At 49.2% G+C, this 13,762-nt stretch overlaps 1 long non-coding RNA gene across 1 annotated transcript in view; it reads left to right on the top strand.

Annotated features, from left to right (window-relative positions):
* Nucleotides 1-11,468: 11,468 nt before the first annotated feature.
* The window catches only part of LOC112484317, a 40,221-nt gene continuing 37,927 nt past the window's right edge, over nt 11,469-13,762 (top strand). Inside the window, exon 1 of the long non-coding RNA XR_003047991.1 lies at nt 11,469-13,083. This is a non-coding gene — a long non-coding RNA (uncharacterized LOC112484317). The remainder of the gene's footprint in view (nt 13,084-13,762) is intronic.

Here is a 13,762-nt window from a genome sequence, read left to right as displayed (position 1 = left end):
AAACCCATTTTACTTAAGCTAACTTGGACCAGGTTTTCTGTCACTTGCAAATGAGAGTCTTAACAGATATATGGATGTATAGCAAATACAGTTGTATATCATATTAGGAGGCTCAGATTTCCTGGAACTTACTCATCGACTCCTGATTGAAGACCCCTAGCCCAAGGAAAAGTGAAAACTCCAAATAGTGACATTCAAAGTCCTTCACCATCTAGCCCCCACCTATCTTTACTAACCCACTTCCCTCTGTTGCCCTCCAAGTACCCAATTCCTGCTAGACTGGAAGACTCTGGTTCCCAGCCCTTCATTTTTGCTTGTATCATTATTTCAAATCAGAGTGCCCTCCATTCTGAATCTCTGCATACCTATTTTAAGGCTAAGCCCCAGGGGTGGGTAGATTGGATGGATGGATGGATGGATGGATGGATGGATGGATGGACGGACGGACGGACAAATGGATGGGTCAGTGGATGAATGGATGATGCTCAATGGGCAGGTAGCATATGGAGGAGAGACGGATGAGAGGTAGATTAGTAGAAGGGTAAATGAAGTGGTATGTAGATGGGATGTTGATAAAGAAATGGATGGGTGAGCAAGTGAATGGTAGTTAGATCATGGATAAATGGGTAGTAAATGGATGGTAGATGGAGGACAAAAGGATGGGAAGGTGGGTGAGTGGAGAGATGGGTGAAAAGATGAAGGATGCATAGATGACAAGGTGGGCTAATAGGTGGGTGCATCAGCCTAGGGACAAATGGCCAAGGGATGGCTAGATAACTGGGCAGGTAATGAATGGGTCAGGGGATAAGAGGAAGCATGAACGGTGGGTACATAGGTAGGTGGGCCAGTAGGTGGGTGAGTAGAGCTAGGCAAGTTCTCAACACTCAGTCAATACTGTTCTGAGCCCCCATGGAAACACTCAGAACAAGGTCAGTGGATCTCCCACAGGCCAGCCTCTCAAACAATTCTTGCACCTGGCCTGCATTCATAGCCCAGTTGAGCCGCCTCCCACTGTCTGACCACAGACCAGAGACTCCGGCTCTCTGAGCCTCATTCTCTGGTGTGTTAAATGAGAAGTCCTTCTTCTTACAGGGTGCTTTGGGATTAAATTTAAAACAATCACAGAGACTAGCCCCAAGTCGTGGTACATCCAAAGCTGATAATTTCTATTCTATTTTAAAAAATTGTTCCAGGACCTAGAAAAAGAAAAAATACTTTCTCCTCTTATTTTATATGATTAGGAAAATCTACATATCAAAAGCAGACATGGATACTGCAACGAGAGAAATATAGACCAGTTTCACTTATGAATCTAGCTGCCAAATCCTAAATAAAATATCAGAAAATTGAGTCCAGCAGCATATTACAGAGATAATAATATACTGTGCCCAAGCAGTTGCCTCAGGAATGCAAGGGTAGTTTAATAGGATATCAATGCAATTCACTAAAAGAAAAATTTTACTTGATTATCTCACTAGATGCTGGGGAAAAAAAGTATTCAATAAAATTTGACATTTTGTGATTTAAAACTGAGAAAAAAGTTTTTCCTGCCAAAGAGGACCATCCACTAGGCTCCTATGGGATGGCCCCTCCCTAGTAGGCACCGAGAATGAGTTCACCCATCTTCCCTTCCAGAGAATAAACTGGTCTTTGGAGGGATTTAACGCCTCCCCAAGAGAACAGCAAGGTGAGATTTTAGGTCTGCAGCAGGCAAGAAGGAGATAAACTTTGGGGCCCACCTATCCTCCAGAGCCTTCCAAATCTTGGCTCAGCCCCTTTCACCCCTTCTCCAGTCCCTGAAGTTGAGTCCAGAGGTACAGTGCAGAGTCCATCTACGCTGAGAAACTAGCAGAAAATGAACTGATCTGGGGCTGGGAATAGAGCCCCGGAGAAGGGCCTAGACCAGGTTTCCAGCCTGTCTCTGGGCTCAAGCAGACATTCTCTTGCTTTCTTTTCTCTTTATGATACAAAAAATTTTTTTCAAGGGAAGCCAAAAGACCAAGAATCTTTTTTATAAGAATGAGGATACTTGTGTGTATGAGAGAGAGAGAAAGACAGAATTAGAATTAGTTTGGGTGTATGAATGCATCTGTGTGCATGTAAGGGGGTATGGAGTGGGTGTGTGCATGCAAGGTGTATGAGTATGTATGAGGTATAAGTGTGGGTGTAACTGTGCAAGACTGTTAGCGTATGTGCGCATGAACTGTAAGTGTGTGAGAGGGTGTGTACATGTGAGGTGTGTTTAAGTATCTGTAAGTGTGTCTGAGTCTATAGGCAGTGTGAGTGTGAGAGACTATGTGAGGATGCATGTACATGCACACGCAAGTGCTGGGCGCCCTCACCTGGTGGGTCCCCACCTCTTCTCCAGCCCCAGGTGGTGGGTCACTGATCTCCAATGCCCCTGATCATTCTCCTCTCCTTTGCCCGCTCCCCTCTGCCTGGACCACACTGCCTTCTCAGTCCCCCCATGACTTGCTTTCTGCTCCCTGGACACATCCCTTCCCCTACTTCAGTCACAGCTCCATTGGAGCCCATCTGCTCCTACACCACCACTTCTGTCAAACCTCAGTACAGACAGCCCTGCCACCCTGGACAGGCATATTCTGCTCTTGGCTGCATTTCAGAGTTCCTGCTTCCTCCCCTCCAGCCATAGGATGCTCATTAGGGGCTAGGGCTGGCAGGTGCCTTCCCCACACTAGGAGATGACACCTTATACTGATGTGTCTGCCTGCTGGTCTCCCTGATTGGACTGTGACTCTGAGGCATGAGCCCTGCTCTCCTGCTCAGCCCTGACCCAGAGGCTGGTCCATGTGGACACACAAGAATACTTTTGGTTGGTAAGTGGAGATGGGTGGATTAATTAATTTGTGTGGCACCAGCACAGGTCTGACACAGAACACGCAATGACTTATAAATGTGAGTGCAATCAATACTCATCCCAAAAGGGCCTTCACAGGTAAACAAAAACCTACCTGAGGTCACCTGGCACATCAGTGGGGAGCCTCACATGTACCAACCATGGTACATATTCACCCTCATAAGGAAGCCCTTATCTCTTTTTAGACTCACAAGGCCTGGAATTCTAGATGAAGTGGGGTGGAGTAGAATAGCAACAGGTGAAAAGAGACAGAGAGAAGCAGAGACCAAAAGCCAAACAGACAAAAAGGGACAAAAGGAAACAAAGATGATAGTGACAGACAGCAGACCCCGGCTCCCTCAGCTGCTGAGGCATCTGGAAGAAGGCGCCACTAGAGAAACTCTGCAACTGCCCCAGGCCTTTGCCATGCCAGTGCCCCAACTTATTTGCACGGCTGTGAAATTAAGGAATTTCTCAGGGCTGCCAGTGGGGCAGCCATTGTGCAGCAAATAGGTTCTGGCCCAGGCTGTGGTATAACCTCAGACCCCCCAGAGGCTGTCAGCCACCACTGCCAGAGCGTAGACAGACAGGAGGCAGGATCAAGATCTGGACTCCCACAGATGAAGGTTCAAATTGGAACGCAGCTTTTCTCCTAGGCTGCTGGGTGACTCAGATATGTGACCCCCTGAGCAGCCAAGCTTTCTTCTGCACATTGGCCCCATCACAGCAGCCTCTTAGCAACATAGAGAGGACTAGAGATGATGTAAAGACCCCATCATCATACCTGGCAAACAACAGGCATTCAATACATATTCAATATGAAAAAAACAATTACTGGCCCCAGCTACCCTAAATCTTTCACAGCTCAAGTCTGCCCATTCCTTTGTTCTCTCTGCCAGGCACACCCTTCTGCCTCTTAGCAAACTCCTGTTCATCCCTAAAGACCCAGTTCAATATCCTCTCTTCCAGGAATTGTTTACTCAGATTTCAGGGCTGCCTCTTTTGACCTCTCTGCATGCTGTACACAGAGTTCCTGAATCTTCAGAGTTCAGAGAATAAAGGTTTAAAACAAACTCTCAGAGAATAACTGACGCTGCCCATATTCTTACTACTCAAGGTAACTGTGGTTGGGCTAGAAGTCTGGACCCCACAGCCCTCACCTTCTCTCTCCGACTATTTTAACATGAACTATACCAGCTGGTGAAGAGCTACTGTTAAGCAAATAACATCCTCACATTCTCTTTGGTATGGGTCCATCATGTGAGATGGGACAGGGAAAGAAATGTACAGGCCATTTATGTAGAGCATGCCAGAGAGGCTGTAGGGATCTCTGCCCCCTTCTCCTGGTAAGAGAGCCCCAATTTTCCTCTAGCGAGCCACTCTCTCCCACCCTCAGGCTATGTGGACCACTGGACGGCCAGAGGCTTCCTTCCCCCATCCACGACTGATCAAGAGACAGTCAACAACCCAGTCACACCAGCCCATGCTAAAGCTCCTGAGCCCAAAGGAGTGAGCCTGGAGCTGCTGGGCCACCTGACTGCCACATGGCAGAGCTTGCCTAAGAAAAACACAACATGGAGAATGGAGACATAGCCCTAACAGCAGCACCATAGTCCCTGGATTCAGCCAAGCCTGAAGCTAGAATTTCAATTCCATGACTTATTTGCTTAAGTTGTATTGTACTTTCTATCATCTGCAACCAATAATCTTGACAACTGTAACAAGAAAGCAAAAATAGCAATTGTACTATATCTGTTGCTAACTAGACTCTAAGAATGTTTGAGTTTCTGGAGTTACAAAACTTCGTCCCTGCAGTATACACCTCTTGGGCCAGCAGCCTGCTTCGCTCGAAGCCCATTCCAGTCAGAGAATGACTGGAGATATGCCCCTAAAGCCTTGTCAATATCATGACTTGGTATCCCTCCCCTGGCCACAGCCAATTAGCCCAGGGTAGGGCTGGGCCAATCAGAGCTCTTTCCCAGGACTTTGACCTAGAACCAAAAAAAAAAAAAAAAAAAAACCCATGGACCATCTCTAGTAGAAAAAAACTATGAGACAGGAGGCCTCCAAGCTGAAGGTGGGCATCTTTAAATCATTTTGAGAGAATCAACCAGGCTCACACAGAAAATCAAAGACAAAGACAGATGAGTATGAGGCAGTCCTGGTGGCACTGGAGACCCTAGTTGCAGCACTGTGAGGAATGGAGCCTGGGCCACGTGTGGGCTACCCAGTCTACATGCTGAGGGACCACTCCTCCTACCCCATGCAACAGAAGCCACAGCCATTCCAAGGGAGTATAACTGGGTCAGGCACGTGTGGCCTTGGGGTTATGGTGGGAGATTTCAGGGACAGGCAGCTAATGTCACCATGTTTCCATCCCCAGCAATTTCCTGCTTTCCTGAAAGCAGGAGATTGGATACTCAGTTCAAGAAAACACGTGTGGGGGAGGGTGTAGCAAGAGGACTGTAGCAAATTTTCCTCACACCAGGTCCTGTAGCTAATTAAGGGCCAACCAGCCAATACTGTGGGTGTCACTGGTATTACCCATGAAAACTAATATTAATGACCTTCACTCACCTGAGCTCAGCAATTTACGGTTTACAAGGAACTTTCCCATTTGGCCAGGCCTAGATCCCCACCTCCTCCAAGAATCCTGGCCCAGCCTCACCTTGTCAGTCTGCACTCCCCTCTCTCAGAACTGTAGCCCTAGTCTAAGTCTCAGCTGGCCTGCTTTCCCCTGACATGGACTCCAGGCTGCAGGACGCCCCAGGCTAACATTCATCTCCAGGGCTCTGCAAAGGCAGAACATAGGGTGCAGAGCTGAGGGATGTAGGAGACAGCCCCTGCATGAGAATGAGCACCAGCCACCACCTGAAAACCCGAGGACTTAGTTTTGGAGAAAACATCCTAGCTAGAGTGGTTCTTCCCTCCTCTGACGGCCCCGCCCAGCAAGAAACATGCTAAGGAGGGCCCAGAAAGTGGGTGGGGTCCCAGGAAGATGTGAGGTATGTGATAACCAGCCATAGGGACCTTTCCAAGTAGGGCTAGAGATAACCATACTCTGTGAGATCAGATCTCAGGACAAGGCCCCAGGGTAATGATCCCCTTCACCCTCTTCATATTCTCTTTTAACCAATCACGATGATAGAAAACTCTCAATGCTGTGAACATCTCCTTAAAACTTGCCAATCTTCCTTTTTAACAAAGAGAGGGCATGACTAACTAGCTCAAGGCTGAGGCAGGGAACAGAAGGTGGCAAGGATTTAGTCCTGCTTTGTAGCTGTTAACCTTATATTACTGGTTATTGCTGATTCAGGGCGAGTGATCCTGATTTCTATTTCTATCTACAGTTGTTATAAAAGTCTCTTTTTAAAATAAGTATAAAACAGGGAATAGATTTTAAAAAATATATTCAGTATAATAATGTAAAGGCATGGAAGGCAGGACAATAGATACAATTATGCTAATACTCTCTTTATCAGAAGAGGAAGTCAACACCCACTGGATTCTTCCCAAGAAAGGGCTCAGGGCCCCCATGGAGCCTGCTTCTATCAACCCTGTAATCAGATAACAGTAGCACCCTGGGGGTGCCCCTAGTCAGACAAGGTGGCAGATTTAATCTGCTCTGAAGATATGCAGGGGAACAGATAAGAGACATTGAGATGCTCAGCCAGTGAAGAAGTAATGAGCAGTGGTGGGGGGAGGGTAGTCAGAGGGTGGAGTGGAGAAGCAGGGATCAAGAACAGTACAGGGTACAGTGTGGTTGTGTTTTCAAGAGGATAGAATGTGTCAAGACCAACCGTTTTCTGAGCTGACCCTGATCCTCAGGGGTCCCTGTCCTGCCTCCACACAGTCCCCACTCTGCCCATCTAATATATTCCCCAGTGGGCTACACTCTCCTGCTCAAGACCCTTCCCTGGCTCTCTATGACTCTGACTACAAGCCACAGACTCATGGTGGGGTTGCGGGGAGGCGACGGCTAGGGCGGGTATTCTCAGGAGTCCCGAAAGGTCTCTATCAGAATATTTTTTAATGCTGTGTTTTCATTGTGAGTAGACTCTAAAAAGAGTATTTTCTGGATCACCAAAAGCTCACTTGGTGACCAAATTCACAACTGGGAATTTAGGGCCAGGATGGGAGACCCAGTCTGAAGAAGGAAGAACTCTGGAAGCCTTATCAAGAACTGGTGTGTCCTGACCACACAGCCCAGGGCTGGCCCCAATGCAAACAATGGCATCTCAGTGATCAGAATAGAGAAAACTGACAGGAGAGTGTGACCATGTATTAATTAAGTACCATATACTTGCCAAAGCCACACTTGGGGCTTTCCATACATCCTCAGTCTTCACACCAACCTTACTAGGTAGGCATTACCATCAGGCTCCTTTTACAGATGGAGACGTTGAGGCTTATTATCCAGAATCACATGACTCAGGCTAGGCAGGCACCAGTATCCCTGTGCTTCCCACACACCTGGCTGGGCCTTAACTCCACTGTCACTCCACACTTCAGAGCCCTCTCCCCATATTTCTGGCCATTCCTGGGGACTAAATGACAGCAGAGAGAGTTAGGCTATCCCTAATTCACAGATGAAGAAACTGAGGGCCCAAGAGATGAGCTGACCTGACGCCAACAGGGTCTACCTCAAGGCAAACGCCTCCTGTGCCTACAAGCAGCCATCCGCTCCCCAGGCACATGGGTGCTCATTGGCCTCTACCCTGTTGGCCAGGCCAAGACTCCCAGCATCCCCCAGCCCCAGGCAGGCAGGCAACACCACTTCCTCGCCAGCACTGTAACTTGGGCGGGGTCACTCTGGCTTACAATACAGCCCCCTACAAAAAGCCAGTCTCCCCACCCTTGAGGAAGGAAATAACCTTTCCCCAAACCAGCACTTTCATTGCAACACTCTCCATACATGAGAAGACAGAGTCATTTTTGCAGTGTTTCCAAATTCCAATAACTGTGAGGACAATGGTGCAAAATGACACATGGCTTGGCCTGAGAGGAGCCTTGGAAAGAGACCAGCCTAGAGAAGGTGAATTAATGGTGTGTGCGTGCCAGTGGTACCCTGTAATCAAGAGGCAGCCTGCCAGGACAGAACCTGGAGGTGGACAGACCTGGCTCCAGCTCTTCCTCCTCCCAACTTCCCCTCCAACCCACCTCTCCAAGAAAAGCTGGGTTTTCTTCTGTCCCTGTGTCTCCCTCACCCCTCTACCTTCACATCACAGTGCCAGCAGCAGTCCTCCAGGAAGCCCTCCCTGCTGACCACCCCAGCTTTGGCTGGATGCCTTCCTGGCTCTCAGAGCCTCTGTGCTCTACTCCAGGACAGCCCTGACCAAACAATTTCAGAACTGCCTGTGTGAGTCTCTGGGGCCCTCAAGATGGCCATGGGAGGGACCATGGGATGGCTCATACTAGAGTCCACGGCTAGCGCTGCGTGTGAGAGAGAGAACCCAAAGCCTTGGTCACACATGCCTGGCATGGATGTCCAGAGAGCCACTAAGCAAAAACCTCAACTACACAAACCTCTCCCTGGCTGCTCCCAACAACTCCTGGTCAGGGATGCTGACCCTTCTGGAGGAAGGCCACAACTCCCCACTGTCCAGTAAGGCCTGGCTATAAGTCCCAGCCTGATCCTCCAAGCCAGCTGTGCTGTGGGAAAGCTTTAAAATCTCAGTCAGACCTCCCACTCCCGAAATTGAACCCTCATCACATCCAGAATAAAATCAAAACCCCAGACTCGGCCTGCCCCCGGACCACTCTCCTTGCTCACAGGTGTCCTGTCCTCCAGCTGCTCCCCATCATTTACACCTGCTGTGTCCTCTGCCCTAATGTCTACACTGCACCCAGGATCTGACACTCTCCCTAAAATAGCCCTACCCCCACTCCCAGCCTCAGACCGTTTGACTTGGCTTGTCTGCTCTTCCTTGCAGGCACAGCCAGCACAGCACACCACAGCGAGCAACCATTTGTCTCCCATATACATTACCCACCAGGGAGCAAGCTCTGTGGGGGCAGAGGAGTTGCCTTTATCACTGCTTTGTTCCCAGCATTCAGAACAGTGACCAGCACCCAGAAGGTGCTCAATAAATCTCTGCTGAATGAGTGGTCTCATACCTCATTCCAACAATCTTAAGAGATATAGGTTATGGTACCCATTTTACAGATGAGGGAGGCTGAGGTTTAGAGGGGTGAGTCACTGGCCTGAAGAGAGCACAATCTATGAGTGGCAGAGCTGGAATATGAACTTGGTAGGATGCCAAAATGGGGACTTCCCTGTACCCACTGATCTCTGCTTCAGCCTCCATGGGGTCTGGACCTGTCGCTAGTCTCCCAGTCAGTAATCTGTGGAAACAGACTCAAAACAGAATGATAAGTGCTGTGGCGCCCTCCCCAGAAGGAGCCAGCAACCAAACCACCAGGCGAAACACACATAAGAAAAGGGGGAGAGAGAAATGGTGTTTTCTTTTGTCCATTTTGCCAAACTTTGTAAAAAAAAGTGACTTTGAAACCATCTAATTTTAATCGCAGTGGAAACTTTTGTATACCAAGCCAGAAAGAAGTCAGTGTGTTCCACTACAAGGTCAGTAAAGCAGGGAATTTAAAAACCATCCTTAAACATTTCCACTTAAAACTCAAAAATGAACAGTCACTCACCAACTGCCCAGCTGCTTTTGAATTTAGTGTAATGTTTTAAACAGGCAATACAATCACATGGTTCAACAACCAGAAAATATAAAAAGGTACACTGAGAAGTGTCACCTCATTCTTACACCCTTGTCCGCTGCCTCCCTAGGCAACCACAGGTAACCATAGGTAACCACCGTAAGATACAATCTTGGTGTCTTCTCTCAGTTTGTTTATGCACATCCAAGTAAATGTGAATTTCTATTTCTCATTTTACATAAGAGGTAGCATGCTTTACATACCATTCAGCACCTTATTTTACTCTCTTAGTAGATCCTAGAGATCTTTACAGAAAGAGCATTCCCATTTTTCATAGCTGCAATAATGTTTCATTGTAAGGCTGCACCCGCATCTATTTACGCAGGGTGTGTTACGCTGGATCTCAAATGTCTGTTGGCAGGTCCCCCACCTGCCATTTTAAGAATGAGAACTGCCCCCACACAGAATCTGGCACAGGGCTGGCTCTAATGAACAGTTATGAGGCAGCTCACCAACATCCTCTCCATGAAGGCACAAAGTCTCTTGATCTTGCAGCTAGGGAAGGTGTCTTAAAACAGAAATCGATTCTCATCATTCCCTGGCTCAAAACTTCATAGCAGCTTTCTATCTCCCTACACCTGGCCCCTCTCTGCCATCCCTCATCTACTCTAGCCTCCTCCTACTCTGTCCCTCACACATACCAAGCAGGGTCTCGCCTCAGGCCCTTTACACTAGCTATGCCCTCTGTTGCACATTCTCCCTCACCACTCTGGTCTCAGCTCAGAATTGCCCTTCTCAAAGGGACCTTCCTTGCCCATCCGACTTTGGTTGCCCTGCTGGCTTAAGCTCATTTACAGCATCTATGCCTGTGGGAAATCAACTTCATTCATTCCTTTGTTGACCGATTTACGTCACCTCTGCCCTTCCAACTAGAATATAAACTGCATGAGAGCAAAGACAGTGTCTGTGTTGCCCACCATGAGCTCTCTACCCAGACTATGTCTAGTTTCATGTGACTTCCACTCTCAGTCCAGGACAGCCAGGCTCCTGCAGCAGCTCCTGCCTATTACAATTAGTCTTGATGGCCCTCAAGGAGGTCGTAGGCTGGCAGACCACAGCACTGAGAATCCTGTCACAGGCTGAAACTACATCCCAGGGCAAGGCCTTCAGCTGGGGGTGCCCAAGAGTTCAGAAAGCCAGAAAAGAGGACTATACCCAACTGCCTTCTGGCCAGCAGACCCCAGGATTCTATCCCCATCTCTCCTCTAAAGGACCATGAGCACTGATAAACCATCAGACATTACCTACGTTACAAGAGGGAAGACTAAGGCCCAGAAAAGAGAGGGACAGGCCCTCTGTACCACCTTATGCAGTCAGGTCCAGCACCTGCCTCCCCAGCAGAAAATTAAACCTTCAGGAGGTACAAGGAAAAGGCTGGGCACTGTCTACCATTTCCAAGTTCCATGTGCCACTGAGGACTGGTCCTCAGTCAGTCAACAAACTTCCAGGAGGCCACATATCATGGTGGCCCTTAGCTTACATTAATTCAGCCACATGCACATGGCAAACAAGAGAGCAGAGAGTCATGGGAACTAGGACTTAAAATAACTCAGCAGCTGCCCTACTCCATGCCACCCATCAGAGTGCAAGCCAGCCAGGAGGTGAGAGCCACCCCTCCTCTGCCTGAGTCCCTCCTTATAAGGCATCTCATCCACCAGGGCCTACCAGGGGTTTAAGAGAAAAATGCTCATACCTACAGCCCTGAAAAATAGGGCAAACATTGAATCTGATGTCCAGTAGGACACACCACAATGCCCCCGAGGCCATGCAGACTCAAGAGACATCTCCACCCTGGTGGACACAGGATCACACTGAACTTGACCATCAAGACCAGAGCAGGAAACTGACTGGGCTTTCAGGCTAATTCAAAGAAACCTTTGTGGTCATGTAGGCCATGTGAGAGCTTCATCTTAGGCCCTGAATTTAGCTCCACCTTGACCTCTTCAGAGAATGCAGCTTCACTTCTCTCAGTTGTTCCACAAGTACATATTAAGTACCTACTGTGTGTCACATGTGGACCTGATTCATGAAATTTGCTGAGGGTCAATGAGACCAAGTCCTTCAACTCATGGATGCACTTAGCAGGAACAAAGAGCATGGCTTTAGGGTCAGGAAAACCTCAGCTGAAATCCCAGCTCTACCCTTTGCTTGTTAGGAGACCCTTTCTGAGCCTCAGTTTCCCCATCTTTCAAGTGGGGGTAAGAATGCGACCTTGCAGGACTGTTGAGAAGATCTGGAAAGAAAAGCAATGGATGAGGCCTTACTCTGAGATCACTTCCTTCCTCTCATGGGGCCCCAGGCCACTGTCTCCTACAATCCAGCAGAAAGTACCTGCCAACCATCACAGAATGCCCTGAGGTTCAGGCCCCTGGCATGCCCTTCAATGCTCTAATGACTAAGGACTTGAACAGTAGGAGGCTCACTCAAAGCTTCCCAGCCAGGCATGAAGGGACTAGCCTATGCCCACTTTGGGCATACAGCAAAAACCGTCCTGTCTATATAGTAGGCATAACCAACGTAGAGGCCTATGCAGGCCAGGCAGGAGCCAAGAATGTGCAAGCAGGCTGGGTGGGGAATGTGGTCAAATGGTGTTCCTGCTCCACTCCCAGTGGCAGCAGGCAGGCAGCACCAGCCAATGGGCATCATGAAGAGATGTGGACTCCGAGGTGCCAGACCTTGTGATTTTTCAAGAGAAGATGGAAATCCGGACTTTTATGTAAAACCTGCCAATTTGTAAATGCTGGCAACTAATTACATTTTCAAAAATAATAATAACATGGTAAGAGCCAAACAAAACATGCAAGGCCAGCCACAACCAGAGCTGGCAGGTTTGCACCAAAGAAACAAGATTCCTTGACTTCATTTATCCCCTGCCCACTCCCTGATCACACAGCTTTGGACACAGGAGAGAAGGGATCAGTGAGGACAACAGTTCCCAGACCCTCCCTTCCTTCTGGTGGAGATCGTCACCCTCAATTTGCATGTGAGGCCCAGAGACCCAATTATTCAGCCACAAACACCAGCCAGTGCCAGGACCATCCACTGAGGCTCGCTTATTCAAGGGCTCTAGATGATAACCAGCACCCAAATCTTTTTTCTTTTCTGGACTGTCATGGTCACATCTGCTGGCTCAGACCAGCTTTGGACCAGTCCAAGTGGCTGTCACAAGTAAAGTGTCAGTAAAGAAGGGAGGGAAGGCACCCCTCCTTAGGAGAGGTGGGAGGGAGAGAAGGTGAGGCGGCGATGAGGAGTGGGGAGGCTGGCAGAGTCAGGCACACCCCTGCAGACTAAGCCCCTTCCCTGTGCTCCCCACAGCCACCCAGACCCAACCTTAAGGAAGCCTCATCCAAGAGCCTTCCCCTACCCTGAAACCTACCTCACTCGGGATAGCCCCAGCACTGTGCCCATGGAGGCGGGACGTGTGAAGAAACGCCTGGGACCATCAAGTTGTTAGCGTATGTGACTGTGTGCAAGATTCACGGGACTGTTTGTGATACCAGGTATGTGACATGTGAGGGGCATGCTTGATAGACATGTGTGGCAGACATGAATGTATGTTAGAGCTGCACACTCATTTAACAGAAACATAACCTTTTGATAAAGAGGCACATATGTCTGGAAGACGTCCGTGTGCAAGGCACGTGTGTATGAAGCATGTGTGAACAAAAGATCCAAGTGTGAGAAGCCCAAATGTGTAAGAGAGACTTGGGGGGAGGTGTGTTCTAAGCGTTGGACTAAGATACCAGGAGAATGCGGTGACAGAGATAGCGGCGGGTGTGCCCACGCTGAGTGTGCAGGAACTTCTGCTGGTGTATGGCAGTGAGTGTGACTCGGTGGGAGGCTGAGGATCTGTGCAGGCGGGGGTGGTGCCTGACCTAGGATTCCAGTCTTCCCTTCTACGGAAGGGGATGGTGGGGGTGGAGGTGACCGGGCCTCGCGACCGAGGGGCAATAGAGAAGCAGTGGAACAAGGGGGGAGGGGTAGGCGGTGACCGGAGAGACTGCAGCGGAGAGAGAGGGGCGACGGAACCTGGAGGGCGGGGGTACCTGCCCGCGAAGCCCTAGTCCTCCACAAGGCGCCAGCCTCAGCGCCCGCATTTCTCCAATGGGCCCAGAGGGTTGCGCTCGGGCGCCATCCTCGCGGCTGGGACAGGGACGCGGGGCGCGCGTCCGTGGGGCC

This window comes from Pteropus alecto, unplaced genomic scaffold (assembly GCF_000325575.1).
Source record: "Pteropus alecto unplaced genomic scaffold, ASM32557v1 scaffold75, whole genome shotgun sequence".
Taxonomy (NCBI): Eukaryota; Metazoa; Chordata; class Mammalia; order Chiroptera; family Pteropodidae; genus Pteropus; species Pteropus alecto.
This window is presented reverse-complemented; position numbering and strand designations above follow the sequence as displayed.